The sequence below is a fragment of the Schistocerca nitens genome, chromosome 7, assembly GCF_023898315.1.
Source record: "Schistocerca nitens isolate TAMUIC-IGC-003100 chromosome 7, iqSchNite1.1, whole genome shotgun sequence".
NCBI classification, from domain to species: domain Eukaryota; kingdom Metazoa; phylum Arthropoda; class Insecta; order Orthoptera; family Acrididae; genus Schistocerca; species Schistocerca nitens.
The window spans coordinates 121,174,337-121,192,594 of NC_064620.1; positions in this window are offsets into that span (position 1 = coordinate 121,174,337).

An 18,258-nucleotide genomic window follows, 5' to 3' on the forward strand; every position below is an offset into this window, starting at 1 on the left:
AATAATTACGCTGAAGTCACTGCGACTCATGATGGTTCAAATAGTTCAAATGGCTCTAAGCACTATGAGACTTAACATCTGAGGTCATCAGTCCCCTAGAACTTAGAACTACTTAAACCTAACTACCCCAAGGACATCACACACATCCATGCCCGAGGCAGGATTGGAACCTATGACTGTAGCTGCAGCGTGGTTCCGGACTGAAGAACCTAGAACCCCTCGGCCACAGCGACCGGCTAGTCATGATGGTCCCTTGGACATTACATAAGTCTGGACATGGATGTGTGATCACCACGGATGGCAAGGCATGCTCTAGAAGGTGCTCCCATGTTGGCCACAAGGTTAGTAAGGAGCTCTTGTGGTGGGGCGATCCATTCCTCCACCGGTATGGTTGACAGCCGCCGGATGGCCGCTGGTCCATGTGGACGTACTACAATATGGATCCCCACCGCATCACAAACCTTGGGGAGCAGGCAGGCCAGTCTATTCGCCGAATATTCTCTCGCTTCAAGAGCTCCTCTCCCTTGCACAGTTCGATGCGGTGGCGCAATTTTATCGACAAAAATGACGTCAGGGCCGAATCCACCATTGGAAGAGGGACATGGGGAAGAACTGCAGAGTCAGAGCAACGTTGACAAGTCAGTACACGGTGTCCAATGTTGGACGACACCTCGTGTGGCGAGAGAGTGTTTTGATGGTCCAGGTGTTATGTATTGTGTCGGGCGGCATAGTATTGCATGGGGGTACTGACCTCCAAATCTTTGATCATAGAACACTCACTAGTCAACGCTATTGTAACACTGTACTCCACCTTCATGTGCGTCTGTCCATGGGTGCATTCGGCCCTGCCTTCACTTGTGTGGCTGACAATACCCGACCGCAACGAACTACGCAGATGGAAGAGTTCTTGGAACGAGAGGATATTCGGCGAATGGACTAGCCCAAAGAACACGTGTAGGATGCTTTGGGGAGACGAACTCCAGGATGTTCACATGCAGCAGCATCCAGCAGTTATCAACCGCGCTGTTGGAGGAATGGAAATTGAGCGCCCTATCTCAAGAACACTTTACCGACCTTGTGGCCAACATGGGAGCACGTGGCCGTCCTCGGTGATCGTACACCCTATTAAGATCCATGGCCTAGCTTTTCTAATGTGAAGGGGATAGTCATGAATGGCGTTGATTCTATTTAATTATTGTCTTTGAATAAAGCTTCATTTCTGTTCGTATTATTGCGCATTTCTGTACCATACGGCGCATTTCTTTCTATGTATGGTCCAGTCTTCATTGCCGGCCGGAGTGGCCGAGCGGTTCTAGGCACTTCAGTCTGGAACCGCGCCACCACTACAGTCGCAGGTTCGAATCCTGCCTCGGGCATGGATGTGTGTGATGTCCTTAGGTTAGTTAGGTTTAAGTAGTTCTAAGTTCTAGGGGACTGATGACCTCAGATGTTGAGTCCCATAGTGCTCAGAGCCATTTGAACCAGTCTTCAAAAAATGGCTCTGAGCACTATGGGACTCAACTGCTGAGGTCATTAGTCCCCTAGAACTTAGAACCAGTTAAACCTAACTAACCTAAGGACACCACACACATCCATGCCCGAGGCAGGATTCGAACCTGCGACCGTAGCGGTCTCGCGGTTCCAGACTGCAGCGCCAGAACCGCGCGGCCACTTCGGCCGGCTGAACCAGTCTTCATCGACCTGTGTTACTTGCAGTGACAAATCATGCGAAAGTTACCTTCATGTACCTGTCGGTCAAGAAGGCTAGGAGAGTATTCTTACTTCAAACAGCAGATAAGCAGTTGTTAGCATCCCACTTAGTAAATGAATCGACTTCATTTACTTCCGGTACGATGGACGTGGAAGAATCATGGGCAAATTTTAAACACATTGTAAATCACGCATTGGGGAAGTATGTGCCGAAAAAGTGGGTTACGGACGGAAAAGACCCACCTTGGTTTAACAGCGCAATTCCGAGAATGCTCAGGAGGCAAAGACAGTTGCACTCGCGGTACAGGAAGGATCTGGAGAATGAGGACAGGCAAAAGTTAGTAGAGATTCGTGCTGCTGTAAAAAGAGCGATGCGCAAAGCATATAACCATTACCACCGTCATACCTTAGCAAAAGATCTTGCTGAAAACCCAAGAAAATTCTGGTCTTACGTAAAATCGGTAAGCGGGTCGAGGGGTCCATCGAGTCATTCACTTATCAGTCTAGCCTGGCAAAGGAAGACAGCAAAACAAAAGCTGAAATTTTAAATTTAGCATTTGAGGGATCTTGCACGCAGGAGGATCGTGCAAACATACCGCCGTTTGAGTCTCGTACAGATTCCCGTATGGAGGACATAGTGATAGACATCCCTGGGGTTGTGAAGCAGCTGAATGGGTTGAAAATAAATAAATCGCCAGGTCCTGATGGGATTCCAATTCCGTTTTACAGAGACTACTCTACTGCATTGGCTCCTTACTTAGCTTGTATTTATCGCGAATCTCTTGCCCAAAGTAAAGTCCCGAGCGACTGGGAAAAAGCGCAGGTGACGCCTGTATATAAGAAGGGTAGAAGAACGGATCCTCAAAATTACAGACCAATATCCTTAACATCGGTTTGTTGCAGGATTCTAGAACATATACTCAGTTCGAATATAATGAATTTCCTTGAGACAGAGAAGTTGCTGTCCATGCATTAGCACGGCTTTAGAAAGCATCGCTCCTGCGAATGCAACTCGCCCTTTTTTCACATGATATCTTGCGAACCATGGATGAAGGGTATCAGACGGATGCCATATTCCTTGACTTCCGGAAAGCGTTTGACTCGGTGCCCCAATGCAGACACCTAAATAAGGTACGAGCTTATAGGATTGGTTCCCAAATATGTGAGTGGCTCGAAGACTTCTTAAGTAATAGAACCCAGTACGTTGTCCTCGATGTTGAGTGTTCATCGGAGGCGAGGGTATCATCTGGAGTGCCCCAGGGAAGTGTGGTAGGTCCGCTGTTGTTTTCTATCTACATAAATGATATTTTGGATAGGGTGGATAGCAATGTGCGGCTGTTTGTTGATGATGCTGTGGTGTAGGGGAAGGTGACGTCGTTGAGTGACTGTAGGAGGATACAAGATAACTTGGACAGGATTTGTGATTGGTGTAAAGAATGGCAACTAACTCTAAATATATATAAATGTAAATTAATGCAGATGAATAGGAAAAAGAATCTCGTAATGTTTGAATACTCCATTATCAGTGAAGCGCTTGACACAGTCACATCGATTAAATATTTGGGCGTAACATTGCAGACCGATATGAAATGCGACAAGCATTTAATAGTAGTTGTGGGGAAGGCGGATAGTCGTCTTCGGTTCATTGGTAGAATTTTGGGAAGATGTGGTTCATCTATAAAGGAGACCGCTTATAAAACACTAATACGACCTATTCTCGAGTACTGCTCGAGCGTTTGGGATCCCTATCAGGTCGGATTGAGGGAGGACATAGAAGCAATTCAGAGGCGGGCTGCTAGATTTCTTACTGGTAGGTTTGATCATCAACGCAAGTGTTACGGAAATGCTTCAGGAACTCGGGTGGGAGTTTCTAGAGGAAAGGAGGCGTTCTTTTCGTGAATCGCTACTGAGGAAATTTAGAGAACCAGAATTTGGGGCTGACTACAGTACAATTTTACTGCAGCCAACTTATATTTCGCGGAAAGACCACAAAGATAAGATAAGAGAGATGAGGGCTCGTACAGAGGCATATAGGCAGTCATTTTTCCCTCGTTCTGTTTGGGAGTGGAACACGGAGAGAAGATGCTAGTTGTGGTACAAGGTACCCTCCGCCACGCACCGTATGGTGGATTGCGGAGTATGTATGTCGATGTAGATGTAGATGTAGTTGTTCACGTTTCGCACGGCAGTCTAGTATACGAGTGAACATTGCAGAGAACTGCATGCAGTAGATGTACTCGGGTACCTGGCGAAAACCATTAGTCATACCAACAGTGAGAACTAGATGTCCTCATTCAGTCTAACTAGTGGACTCTGTACTAAGTACTTGTTCATGCAGCCTCGGGTGTGGGCTCTCTTTCTCGCCTATTTGAGGCTAGAGGTGGTGTTACACGGCTATAGCGCCTTGTATCCTAGGGGGTTACTAATTTCTTGTTCGATGTGCTTACTTCCTTCGCACAGTCTGATTCCGTTTGATTGCTTTATTTTTCGGAAAAGCTCACATAAAGGCGTAAGAAACGCCTGACATCTCTACACGGAGTGGAACAGGCTCAGCCGTGCTTTGACAGTGTCTACCATAAGCCGTAGCCAGCCGTGAAGCGGCGACTGCCCAAGTGGCGTGTTGTAGGACCGGGTGTGTAGCGCGCAGCAGATTGGCTGATATGGCGCAAGTAAACACATCATACACGTCCCTTTCCACGCATCACAGCGGGCTGTTAACGAGAATTAGCGACGTTACAAAACACGCCTCTGGGCTGGTACAGCCTAATCAAGTGTCGCGTCGACAAAAGCAGCGGCGAACTCGCTCTAATGCTCTGGCCGCGCTAAGCGCATTACGCTGATGAACCGGACACCAAAGTCTGCAAATCTCCGCAAGGCATTCCGAAGCGTGGGCTGGTATAGCGTCAATTCTCGGCCTCGCTTTGCTTCAAAGTCCAGCTAGTTACAACTGATTAACGTACAGCAATGTAATACAACGAAGTGGAGGAGAGCAACTGACATTTCAAACGTTAGGAAATGTTTTAACAAAGTCTCACAGAGAGATCAGTTTTAGCTCGGATCTTTTTTTTCTAGTCAAGAGGTGTGCGAAAAAAGCTATTAAACTTTCTCAAAGTTGGTATTTCTTTGCATCGTTCCCAGTATCCCAGAAACTGCTGCTTAATAAAGCGTTTATCTCTATCGCCAGTGCAGTATTCATTGTGGCTACTTTCTTCTTCTTCTTCTTCTCCTTTGGGCCAGATACCTGAATCCCACTCTGCTCAGCACCGCGCCCTTCCTGTCGTAGCCTGCACACCACCTACTTCCCCTGCTTTAACATTTTGTTTGCACATTCCGTCAACTTTTCCGTACTTTTATTTCAGTCACTCTCCTCCTCTTCGTCAATAAATTTGATAATGTTAACAGCGAACTGTCGCGCCTGCCCCAAACCGTGCTTCTGTGCTTGGACTTCGGGTATAACGGGTCCCTATTGGATACGAAAAGTTGATTAAGAATGCATTTCATGATACCCTGACTGCGTGCTGTCCCGTAACCAACACAACTGACTCTGGTACTTGGCATTACATCGTTATTAAGATCAGTTTTAACTTTGACGTCGACTGGACTTTCGCCTCGTATGTCTATCAAACCTCTACTTTCAGTAAATAATTCCTACTACCGTTTGTCGTCAATTTCTTGTATCTACATCTACATCCATACTCCGCAAGCCACTTGACAGTGTGTGGCGGAGGGTACCTTGAGTACCTCTTTCGATCCTCCCTTCTATTCCAGTCTCGTATTGTTCGTGGAAAGGAAGATTGTCGGTATGCCTCTGTGTGGGCTCTAATCTCTCTGACTTCATCCTCATGGTCTCTTCGCGAAATATACGTGGGAGGGAGCAATATAATGCTTGACTCCTCGGTGAAGGTATGTTCTCGAAACTTCAACAAAAGCCTGCACCGAGCTACTGAGCGTCTCTCTTGCAGAGTCTTCCATTGGAGTTTGTCTATAATCTCCGTAACGCTTTTGCGATTACTAAATGATCCTGTAACGAAGCGCGCTGTTCTCCGTTGGATCTTCTCTCTCTCTTCTATCATCCCTATCTGGTACGGATCCCACAACAGTGAGCAGTATTCAAGTAGTGGGCGAACAAGTTTACTGTAACCTACTTCCTTTGTTTTCGGACTGCATTTCCTTAGGATTCTTTCAAAGTATATTTGCAAGCCCACCTTATTTGTGGAAGAACGTGGTAAAGAAATGAAGATTCTTTCTGCAATCACTATGAGACAATCGTCGTGAATTTCTCTTTGTTGTAGAGAAAACCAGCGGCGCAGACACTGAATAAAATCGGTGAATCATTGTCTTCTGCGATAGTAATTACGCTTGAAAACAGTATTTTTCAACACTAATATTCCACAGGACTAATTCCTAGATAACTGGCCTTCGTACTTATCATTAAGTTATAGTTTGTAGCTCTTTCGTACCTTTGAAACACCGAAATATTCCTTCGAAAGTTACGTCATCTTATATAAGACCGAAGAAATACCCCTGACTTTTAGCATGTGTAAAAACCGAATCATTTTTTCACACGCTTTTCACTAGTCAGTTAAAATTCCATAATAAATACAACTGAAATTGTCCTCCTCTTCGGTAAATAACGTAGTAAGTATCATTCAGTGAATATTCGTTATTCTCCATACAGCACTTTGGCCTGGTTTATTCACATCAACGATATACAGTGGTTGCTACGTAATAAGACGTTTTAACTCATACCATAGAAGTGAATCTCATTCGAAAGTTGCCAAGGGGAGATTGATTACATTTTTAAAGACATACATGAGACCCACTATTCATTCATTTACTTTATTATAGGATCACAGTCATGGCAGGAGATGAGGTACATCTTCAGACTTTTTTTTTTACTGTGGAGGTACTGTTCGCGGAGACGCAATACACTCGCGTTGCCCGAAGTATAGCCGTCACCACCCGCCAGATCTCCGTGACTAAAATGTGACAGACAAACACTTTTACAGAATGAGATTTTCACTCTGCAGCGGAGTGTGCGCTGATATGAAACTTCCTGGCAGATTAAAACTGTGTGCCCGACCGATACTCGAACTCTGGACCTTTGCGTTTCGCGGGCAAGTGCTCTACCAACTGAGCTACCGAAGCACGACTCACGCCCGGTACTCACAGCTTTACTTCTGCCAGTACCTCGTCTCCTACCTTCCAAACTTTACAGAAGCTCTCCTGCGAACCTTGCAGAGTGAAAATCTCGTTCTGGAAACATCCCCCAGGCTGTGGCTAAGCCATGTCTCCGCATTATCCTTTCTTTCAGGAGTGCTGTTCTGCAAGGTTCGCAGGAGAGCTTCTGTAAAGTTTGGAAGGTAGGAGACGAGGTACTGGCAGAAGTAAAGCTGTGAGTACCGGGCGTGAGTCGTGCTTCGGTAGCTCAGTTGGTAGAGCACTTGCCCGCGAAAGGCAAAGGTCCCGAGTTCGAGTCTCGGTCGGGCACACAGTTTTAATCTGCCAGGAAGTTTCAAACACTTTTACGTTAAACCTAAAATACTACTATAATAAACCTATTAGACTAAGAACATACAGCGGTATACATCCTGTAGGCATCAAAGTTCTCTGAAGTACTGCGCGAACTGTGTATCGCTACGCTATGAGGAGTAGAAGCTGCACGCTCCGCTTTGAACTTGAACGCACCTGTACCTGTTCACGTGACCAAATCAGTCTTATTACGGTCGCGTCTATGGTTCGCTTTGGCGAGTAATGAACTTGTAGAAGATTTGATTGCACAGCACACTCCTGACAGAAGAGATAATTGAAACAAACACGTACAAACAGAACAAACACACTAATGAAAGACAAACGAAGATATTCAAAATTTTATACTTGGATACGTTCTGACTCGAGCGAACTCAGTATTTTCTTCTTTTTTCCCCGCACATGATTCGCTGTAGTTACAACGTCATCAGCGGGATTTTGTTTTCTTTCTATTAAATAGACTATTTATTCTCTGTACATGTAGAATTTCAGATTTAAAGCATAGTATACACAAATTTGAAACAGACATTTTTCTTCACATATACCATGTTAACAAATTCTGTAGTTTTTGTGGCTTTCCATACAGTATTTCCAGTTATAGCTGTTTGTCTTTCTCAGTTCGTTATCTGCAATCATAGAGTACTTAACGCAGAAAGTTATTTACATTTTTTTCGGTCTTAGTCTTTGAGAGGTGTGTCCCACACACACACACACACACACACACACACACACACACACACACACACACACACACACACACATATATATATATATATATATATATATATATATATATATATATATATATATTAGAGTTTAATTCTTAATTTCTTTGAGTGTTTTTGGTACTTGCATTGTTTAATTCATAAATTTCTGGCGTATTATAGTATTTGAGAGTTGTAGCATCGCGTTTTTAGTACCTTAATAGTGTAAATTCGCGTAGTCGTCTGTCTTCTGTTTTTGTTTTGAACGGCCAGTGTCGGTTGGTCACAGCCAGTGTGCTCCCTGCCGCCGTTGGATAAGCAGCTGCCAGCAGAAAGTCGTATACTCCTAGCTCACTCATTTTTTACATAGTTTAATTCTTAATTTCTTTGCGTGTTTTTGGTACTTGCATTGTTTAATTCACAAATTTCTGGCGTATTATAGTATTTGAGAGTTGTAGCATCGCGTTTTAGTACCTGAATAGTGTAAAATCGCGTAGTCTCCTTCCGCCGCCAAGCAGTGTGTCAGCAGTGCGCAAGTAGCGGCATTACTGCATTTATTGCCGGCCGCGGTGGTCGAGCGGTTCTAGGCGCGCAGTCCGGAACCGCGCGACTGCTACGGTCGCAGGTTCGAATCCTGCCTCGGGCATGGATGTGTGTGATGTCCTTAGGTTAGTTAGGTTTAAGTAGTTCTAAGTTCTAGGGGACTGATGACCACAGATGTTAAGTCCCATAGTGCTCAGAACCATTTGAACCATTACTGCATTTACTAGGCAACCTTGTATTTTAATAACCGTTTAAATTTTGTGTCGATTTGTTTGTGCTCTCTGTAGATTAATTCAGACGTTCTTTGCACAACAGTTTTTAGCATGGATATGGACTGCAACTGCTGTGTTCGGATGCAGGCTGAGTTGGCATCCCTTCGCTCCCAGCTTCAGGCAGTGTTGGCTTCGGTCACGCAGCTTGAGGCTGTTGCCAATGGGCATCACTGTGGGGGTCCAGATGGGGGTTTGTCGGGGACGGCCAGCTCGTCCCACGCATCCCCCGATCGGACTACGACTGTGGCTGCCCGGGATACTGCCCACATTGAGGCTGATCCCTCACCTGTGGTAGAGTGGGAGGTCGTCTCGAGGTGTGGCGGGGGGCGAAAGACATTACGGAGGGCTGAACTGAAGGCCTCTCCAGTTTGTCTGACGAACCGGTTTCAGGCTCTGTCTCAGGCTGATACTGATCTTCGGCCAGAGATGGCTGCTTGTCCTGTTCGGGAGGTTGCCCCTCATTCTGCAAGATACGGGCAGTCGCAGAGGGTAGGCTTACTGGTAGTTGGGAGCTCCAACGTCACGCGAGTAATGGGGCCCCTTAGGGATATGGCAGCAAGAGAGGGGAAGAAAACCAATGTGCACTCCGTATGCATACCGGGGGGAGTCATTCCAGATGTGGAAAGGGTCCTTCCGGATGCCATGAAGGGTACAGGGTGTACCCATCTGCAGGTGGTCGCTCATGTCGGCACCAAAGATGTGTGTCGCTATGGATCGGAGGAAATACTCTCTGGCTTCCGGCGGCTGTCTGATTTGGTGAAGACTGCCAGTCTCGCTAGCGGGATGAAAGCAGAGCTCACCATCTGCAGCATCATCGACAGGACTGACTGCGGACCTTTGGTACAGAGCCGAGTGGAGGGTCTGAATCAGAGGCTGAGACGGTTCTGCGACCGTGTGGGCTGCAGATTCCTCGACTTGCGCCATAGCGTGGTGGTGGGGTTTTGGGTTCCGCTGGATAGGTCAGGAGTCCACTACACGCAGCAATCGGCTACACGGGTAGCAGGGGTTGTGTGGCGGGGACTGGGCGGTTTTTTAGGTTAGATGGCCTCGGGAAAATACAGAAAGGGCAACAGCCTCAAAGGGTGCGGGGAAAAGTCAGGACATGCGGGGACCAAGCAGCAATCGGTATTGTAATTGTAAACTGTCGAAGCTGCGTTGGTAAAGTACCGGAACTTCAAGTGCTGAAAAAAGCACCGAAGCTGAAATAGTTATAGGTACAGAAAGCTGGCTGAAGCCAGAGATAAATTCTGCCGAAATTTTTACAAAGGTACAGACGGAGTTTAGAAAGGATAGATTGCATGCAACCGGTGGTGGAGTGTTCGTCGCTGTTAGTAGTAGTTTATCCTGTAGTGAAGTAGAAGTGGATAGTTCCTGTGAATTATTATGGGTGGAGGTTACACTCAACAACCAAGCTAGGTTAATAATTGGCTCCTTCTACCGACCTCCCGACTCAGCAGCATTAGTGGCAGAACAACTGAGAGAAAATTTGGAATACATTTCACATAAATTTTCTCAGCATGTTATAGTCTTAGGTGGAGATTTCAATTTACCAGATATAGACTGGGACACACAGATGTTTAGGACGGGTGGTAGGGACAGAGAATCGAGTGACATTATACTGAGTGCACTATCCGAAAATTACCTCGAGCAATTAAACAGAGAACCGACTCGTGGAGATAACATCTTGGACCTACTGATAACAAACAGACCCGAACTTTTCGACTCTGTATGTGCAGAACAGGGAATCAGTGATCATAAGGCCGTTGCAGCATCCCTGAATATGGAAGTTAATAGGAATATAAAAAAAAGGAGGAAGGTTTATCTGTTTAGCAAGAGTAATAGAAGGCAGATTTCAGACTACCAAACGGATCAAAACCGAAATTTCTGTTCCGACACTGACAATGTTGAGTGTTTATGGAAAAAGTTCAAGGCAATCGTAAAATGCGTTTTAGACAGGTACGTGCAGAGTAAAACTGTGAGGGACGGGAAAAACCCACCGTGGTACAACAACAAAGTTAGGAAACTACTGCGAAAGCAAAGAGAGCTTCACTCCAAGTTTAAACACAGCCAAAACCTCTCAGACAAACAGAAGCTAAACGATGTCAAAGTTAGCGTAAGGAGGGCTATGCGAGAAGCGTTCAGTGAATTCGAAAGTAAAATTCTATGTACCGACTTGACAGAAAATCCTAGGAAGTTCTGGTCTTACGTTAAATCAGTAAGTGGCTCGAAACAGCATATCCAGACACTCCGGGATGATGATGGCATTGAAACAGAGGATGACACGCGTAAAGCTGAAATACTAAACACCTTTTTCCAAAGCTGTTTCACAGAGGAAGACCGCACTGCAGTTCCGTCTCTAAACCCTCGCACAAACGAAAAAATGGCTGACACCGAAATAAGTGTCCAAGGAATAGAAAAGCAACTGGAATCACTCAACAGAGCAAAGTCCACTGGACCTGACCGGATACCAATTCGATTCTACACAGCTGTGTACCGCAAGTCTCTAGAGGAACGGAAGGTTCCAAATGATTGGAAAAGAGCACAGGTAGTCCCAGTCTTCAAGAAGGGTCGTCGAGCAGATGCGCAAAACTATAGACCTATATCTCTGACGTCGATCTGCTGTAGAATATTAGAACATGTTTTTTGCTCGAGTATCATGTCGTTTTTGGAAACCCAGAATCTACTATGTAGGAATCAACATGGATTCCAGAAACAGCAATCGTGTGAGACCCAACTCGCTTTATTTGTTCATGAGACCCAGAAAATATTAGATACAGGCTCCCAGGTAGATGCTATTTTCCTTGACTTCCGGAAGGCGTTCGATACAGTTCCGCACTGTCGCCTGATAAACAAAGTAAGAGGCTACGCAATATATCAGACCAGCTGTGTGGCTGGATTGAAGAGTTTTAAGCAAACAGAACACAGCATGTTGTTATCAATGGAGAGACGTCTACAGACGTTAAGTTAGCCTCTGGCGTGCCACAGGGGAGTGTTATGAGACCATTGCTTTTCACAATATGTATAAATGACCTAGAAGATAGTATCGGAAGTTCCATGCGGCTTTTCGCGGATGATGCTGTAGTATACAGAGAAGTTGCAGCATTAGAAAATTGTAGCAAAATGCAGGAAGATCTGCAGCGGATAGGCACTTGGTGCAGGGAGTGGCAACTGACCCTTAACATAGGCAAATGTAATGTATTCCGAATACATAGAAAGAAGGATCCTTTATTGTATGATTATATGATAGCGGAACAAACACTGGTAGCAGTAACTTCTGTAAAATATCTGGGAGTATGCGTGCGGAACGATTTGAAGGGAATGATCATATAAAATTAATTGTTGGTAAGGCGGGTATCAGGTTGAGACTCATTGGGAGTCCATCAACAAAGGAGATGGCTTACAAAACACTCGTTCGACCTATACTTGAGTATTGGTCATCAGTGTGGGATCCGTACCAGATCGGGTTGACGGAAGAGATAGAGAAGATCCAAAGAAGAGCGGCGCGTTTCGTCACAGGGTTATTTGGTAACCGTGATAGAGTTACGGAGATGTTTTGCAAACTCAAATGGCAGATTCAAATGGTTCAAATGGCTCTGAGCACTAAGGGACTTAACATCTGTGGTCATCAGTCTCCTAGAACTCAGAACTACTTAAACCTAACTAACCTAAGGACATCACACACATCCATGCCCGAGGCAGGATTCGAACCTGCGACCGCAGCAGTCGCGCGGTTCTGGACTGAGTGCCTAGAACCGCTCGGCCACCGTGGCCGGCTCAAATGGCAGACTCTGCAAGAGAGGCGCTCTGCATCGCGGTGTAGCTTGCTCGCCAGCTTTCGAGAGGGTGCGTTTCTGGATGAGGTATCGAATATATTGCTTCTCCCTACTTATACCTCCAGAGGAGATCACGAATGTAAAATTAGAGAGATTCGAGCGCGCACGGAGGCTTTCAGACAGTCGTTCTTCCCGCGAACCATACGCGACTGGAAGAGAAAAGGGAGGTAATGACAGTGGCACGTAAAGTGCCCTCCGCCACACACCGTTGGGTGGTTTGCGGAGTATAAACGTAGATGGCTGTGTGTGTGTAATCCGATACAGTGTGAGACACACCACTTAATGCCTAATACCAAAAATGGTTCGAAACCTCTGCCCAGAACACACTCAACTGTTCGCCATCTTGTTATCACAGCTTTTAAAGCGTGACACAGTGCACGTTTAAAAGTGCAGTTTCACAATGAAGATAACAGGGAAACCTGAAATGAAAAGGTACTGAATACAAACTAACACACACACACACAGAACAAAATAATAATAATAACCAAAACAGTCTGACATTCACATTCCTAAATTTTCGATGTAAATACACTCCTGGAAATTGAAATAAGAACACCGTGAATTCATTGTCCCAGGAAGGGGAAACTTTATTGACACATTCCTGGGGTCAGATACATCACATGATCACACTGACAGAACCACAGGCACATAGACACGGGCAACAGAGCATGCACAATGTCGGCACTAGTACAGTGTATATCCACCTTTCGCAGCAATGCAGGCTGCTATTCTCCCATGGAGACGATCGTAGAGATGCTGGATGTAGTCCTGTGGAACGGATTGCCATGCCATTTCCACCTGGCGCCTCAGTTGGACCAGCGTTCGTGCTGGACGTGCAGACCGCGTGAGACGACGCTTCATCCAGTCCCAAACATGCTCAATGGGCGACAGATCCGGAGATCTTGCTGGCCAGGGTAGTTGACTTACACCTTCTAGAGCACGTTGGGTGGCACGGGATACATGCGGACGTGCATTGTCCTGTTGGAACAGCAAGTTCCCTTGCCGGTCTAGGAATGGTAGAACGATGGGTTCGATGACGGTTTGGATGTAGCGTGCACTATTCAGTGTCCCCTCGACGATCACCAGTGGTGTACGGCCAGTGTAGGAGATCGCTCCCCACACCATGATGCCGGGTGTTGGCCCTGTGTGCCTCGGTCGTATGCAGTCCTGATTGTGGCGCTCACCTGCACGGCGCCAAACACGCATACGACCATCATTGGCACCAAGGCAGAAGCGACTCTCATCGCTGAAGACGACACGTCTCCGCGGGCTGCACGATGTTGGGGCGTGAGCGGAAGACTTCCTAGCGGTGTGCGGGACCGTAGCCCAGCTTCATGGAGACGGTTGCGAATGGTCCTCGCCGATACCCCAGGAGCAACAGTGTCTCTAATTTGCTGGGAAGTGGCGGTGCGGTCCCCTACGGCACTGAGTAGGATCCTACGGTCTTGGCGTGCATCCGTGCGTCGCTGCGGTCCGGTCCCAGGTCGACGGGCACGTGCACCTTCCGCCGACCACTGGCGACAACATCGATGTACTGTGGAGACCTCACGCCCCACGTGTTGAGCAATTCGGCGGTACGTCCACCCGGCCTCCCGCATGCCCACTATACGCCCTCGCTCAAAGTCCGTCAACTGCACATACGGTTCACGTCCACGCTGTCGCGGCATGCTACCAGTGTTAAAGACTGCGATGGAGCTCCGTATGCCACGGCAAACTGGCTGACACTGACGGCGGCGGTGCACAAATGCTGCGCAGCTAGCGCCATTCGACGGCCAACACCGCGGTTCCTGGTGTGTCTGCTGTGCCGTGCGTGTGATCTTTGCTTGTACAGCCCTCTCGCAGTGTCCGGAGCAAGTATGGTGGGTCTGACACACCGGTGTCAATGTGTTCTTTTTTCCATTTCCAGGAGTGTAGTTTTCTACATGAAGTTCTCTATGGTTGCGTCTGTCACAAAAATCACAGCATGGGTAAACGAGGTTGTTATGTCCGCACTATAACACAACTAATATTCCGTGATAACCAAACTTATTTGATCCTCTGTCACTCAAAACAAAACTTAGGTTCGACTACACAACACTTCTCTGGCTGTAGCGCCAAGGAGAAATCAGAGTCACTAGTAGAGAATACAAGTGCAAACCACTGCCAACCAGTCGATACCGACGCGTCGCAAGTTTCCATCCAGGGAGGCCACAGTACGGTTCGGTCGTCGTGAATCCAGCAGCCGAGTAGTAACACAATCATCGGCGAAGATTGAACTGGTTAAACGGGCTCAGGGAGCTCGCTTAAATCCGCAGATCCGGCCAATCAGAGTGTCGGTAGATGGCGCCCTTATACGGTTGCTGACTCTGGTGGCAAGGGCAGCGCCGCCAGGGTAATCCGTATCGATAGTGGTGTGTCCGCTGGCGCTAATCCCGCGACGACACGTTCACTGGCGCCAGGTGTTGACATCGTGTGCGGTACTCGCTGTGTTGCGCGCGTGTTGTAGCACGCCGCGCCGAGGTGACGGCTGCTGTGCGGCGGCCGATACGACAGAGGTGTACATATAAAATTTTTGTCTAGCTTCAAATCAGGGTATACTTTTCTGAAAAACAGAAATTTTACACGTACAGATAGTTATTTGATAGAAAGGTAATTAAAAAGCCAAATGATGATACCGTTACTTCAGCGAAACATGTTTGGATAAAAAGAAGAAAAAGTATAATGTTTGCTCATAGCGACAGTTATTAAAAAACAAACATATTTGTAAACAAAATGTAACTATTTTGTAGGTAATTAGCCCAGTTATCGTGCTGCAGGTAGCGTCTTCCGGCGGCCGGGCGGCAGGCAGGTCTCTCGCAGCCGCAGCAGCGGGTTTCCGGCGGCGCTGGGTTCGGCTGTCGCCGGCAGTGGCCGCTTATCTGGGGCTCCTTATCTGGCGGCCGTCACGGCGCCGCATCGGACATCCGTCTTCCGCAGCCGGCCTCAGCGCGGCGCGCGCGCAACCCGGAACACCTGCGCAACTTTCTCGTTACCGCATCGCATTCCACTTAACGCGTCTGTGCAAAATCGTTCGTCATCTAGTTTTCAAAGACTCAAAGACACAATTTAAACAAACACAAAAAAACACGCAAAAACCATACGTGTTTGTGGAATTTCCTTTCCAGCGTGGTGTTCTGTCCATATCCGTGCCAGCACTCAACGTCCAAAAGTCACGGCAAGGGGTGCCACATTTGAAGATGTGCCACGTGTAACTCCCAAATGTTACTTTCCACAATGCTGTATGTTGCGCGAGTGAAAACATCACAAGTGAGCAGTCTGCTACATCTGCACCTACACGTCCACTACCTGATCAAAAGCATCCAGACACCCGTATGTAATGCGAAACTGACCACTACTATACATCGTGAGAAGCAGACCCGACAGTATAAAAGGAGCAGCACAGCGGGCCGGTCAGGGAACCTCAGTGGACTGGTCATTGGATATCACATGAGCGACAAATCAATCAGTGGCATTTGAATTCTTCCAAAGCTTCCCAAGTCGATTGTTAGTGATATGATTGTGAAGTGGAAACGCGAAGGAAGAACGACAGCTAAATCAAGACCAGGCAGTGCCGGCCGCTGTGGCCGAGCGGTTCTAGGCGCTTCAGTCCGGAACTGCACTGCTGCTACGGTCGCAAATTGGTCCGAAATTGTTACTCATACATGTGTAGACAGAAACTCGAAAATTGTAAACTCTGGCCGTCGATAGACAGACGTGTGACGCTGCAGCGGAATTTCACCGCGCAGCTGGGAAGGATAGTAAACAGGGGACATGTCGATACCAGGTCATAAAGTCTTTCAGAATTTCATACCGTGTACTCAGTGGGACAGTAAGTATTGCTCACAGACAGGTGCGTGAACAGTGTTTGCAGAAGCCAGCATCTGAGAGAAAACGTGTAGCTGAGCTGAAATAAACCAGTTACAGTAATAGGGAAATCGCTAAGCATTTGAGTAAGAGCGACGCCACTGATCCACGATGTTGGCAGGAGTGGGTGAGCCACGGCCGAACGCGGCGTCAAGAATGAAGCGGTCGACCTACAGAGACTACAGAAGCTGGGGACCGAGCCGTGGTCAGAGAGGCACTCGGAGCCCAAGATTTATCATTATCATCGACCTGACGTGCTACTGGTGCTTCGGTGACCACAACAGGTGGCTGACAGGAAAGGGACAGTGCTCAAAGCACCAACAGTGCCGAGTACCATTGACCTCTGTACACCACCAAGCCCATTTGCAGAGGCGTCGAGCACAGTCCACCCGGAATCTCATAGACTGGAGCAGAATTGTCTTCAGTGGTGAGTCCCGCTTCGAATTAAGCCCCGACGACCAGCGAAGCCTGTCTGCAGACGCCCCAGACAGTGCTGGTATATCAGTCTGAGTGTCACCTGCCATACAGCTCGACAATCAGGAGCGATGGTCTGGGGTGGCAGTACTTTTCGTAACAGGAACCTCTGGTTGCCAAACACGGAAGCCTTACAGCGCAGCGGTGCGTCGACGATATTTTATGCTCCGTTTTGTTGCCCTTCATGGCAAGCCATCCTGGGCTTACATTTCAGCAAGATAATGTCCTATTGCACACGGCTGGAGTTTCTACTGCTTTTCTCCGTTTTTGCCAAACCTTACCTAGGCCAGCAAGATCGTCATATCTCTTCCGAGTTGAGAACGTCTGGATAATTTTCAGCAGGGCCTTCTAGCCAGCTCGAGTTTCTGACGATCTAACGTACCAATTGGCCAACGGCCTTGCTGCAGTGGTAAAACCGCTTCCCGTCAGATCACCGAAGTTAAGCGCAATCGGGCTGGGCTAGCACTTCGATTGGTGACCATCCGATCTGCCGAGCGCTGTTGGCAAGCGGGGTGCACTCAGCCCTTGTGAGGCAAACTGAGGAGCTACTAGATAGAGAAATAGCGGCTCCGGTTGAAACGCGTACGTTTCATATGTAATCATTACCAGGGATGGCGAGGCATGACAGAATCTCTGACCAGAGAGTTATTTATCGTTGCTAGTCTGCACTTGACCGCGCGAGTTGACAGTTGGAGAGTAGTAGCAGTCTGGTACAGTTGTGTGTGGAGAGTCGGCATGCGTCCGCGGTGTGCTCTGCCCACGAGTCTGGTCAGGAATGTGGTGGACGATATGTATATTATTATAGAAGGTAATGAAGCAGCATTGCGCTCAGCTAATAACGTATGTTAATTGTAATTAATTTGTTCAAAAATGCCCCAATAATAATTTTTCTATAAAGTAACTTCTTTAAAGAAAAAGATTCATTTCAAGTTAAATAATATTTCCTATGCATTCCCTCCAAGAATCAAAATTAAATATACGCCAGCATTGCACGGAGCTGTGCGGAAAAAAATAAGAGCAGATATAGATGCAGTGTTACTGAGGTAAGAATTTATCAGGTTTAATTATTTCAGAGGGCCGAAGGTCAGCGCAGCTGCCCTTATAAAATTTATCAGGTTTAATTATTTGTGTTAAGATGTTACATACAGTTCTTGGTTCAGTATTTAATTAATATTATTGTGGGTTTAATGAGCAATCATCTTAAGGTTAATTTTGTGGGGACTTTACATTTGGGCCATTATTATTCTTTAATTTTGCAAGGAGGTTACGCTTGGCTCAATTTTATTATTCAGTTTTGTGGGAAGACAACAT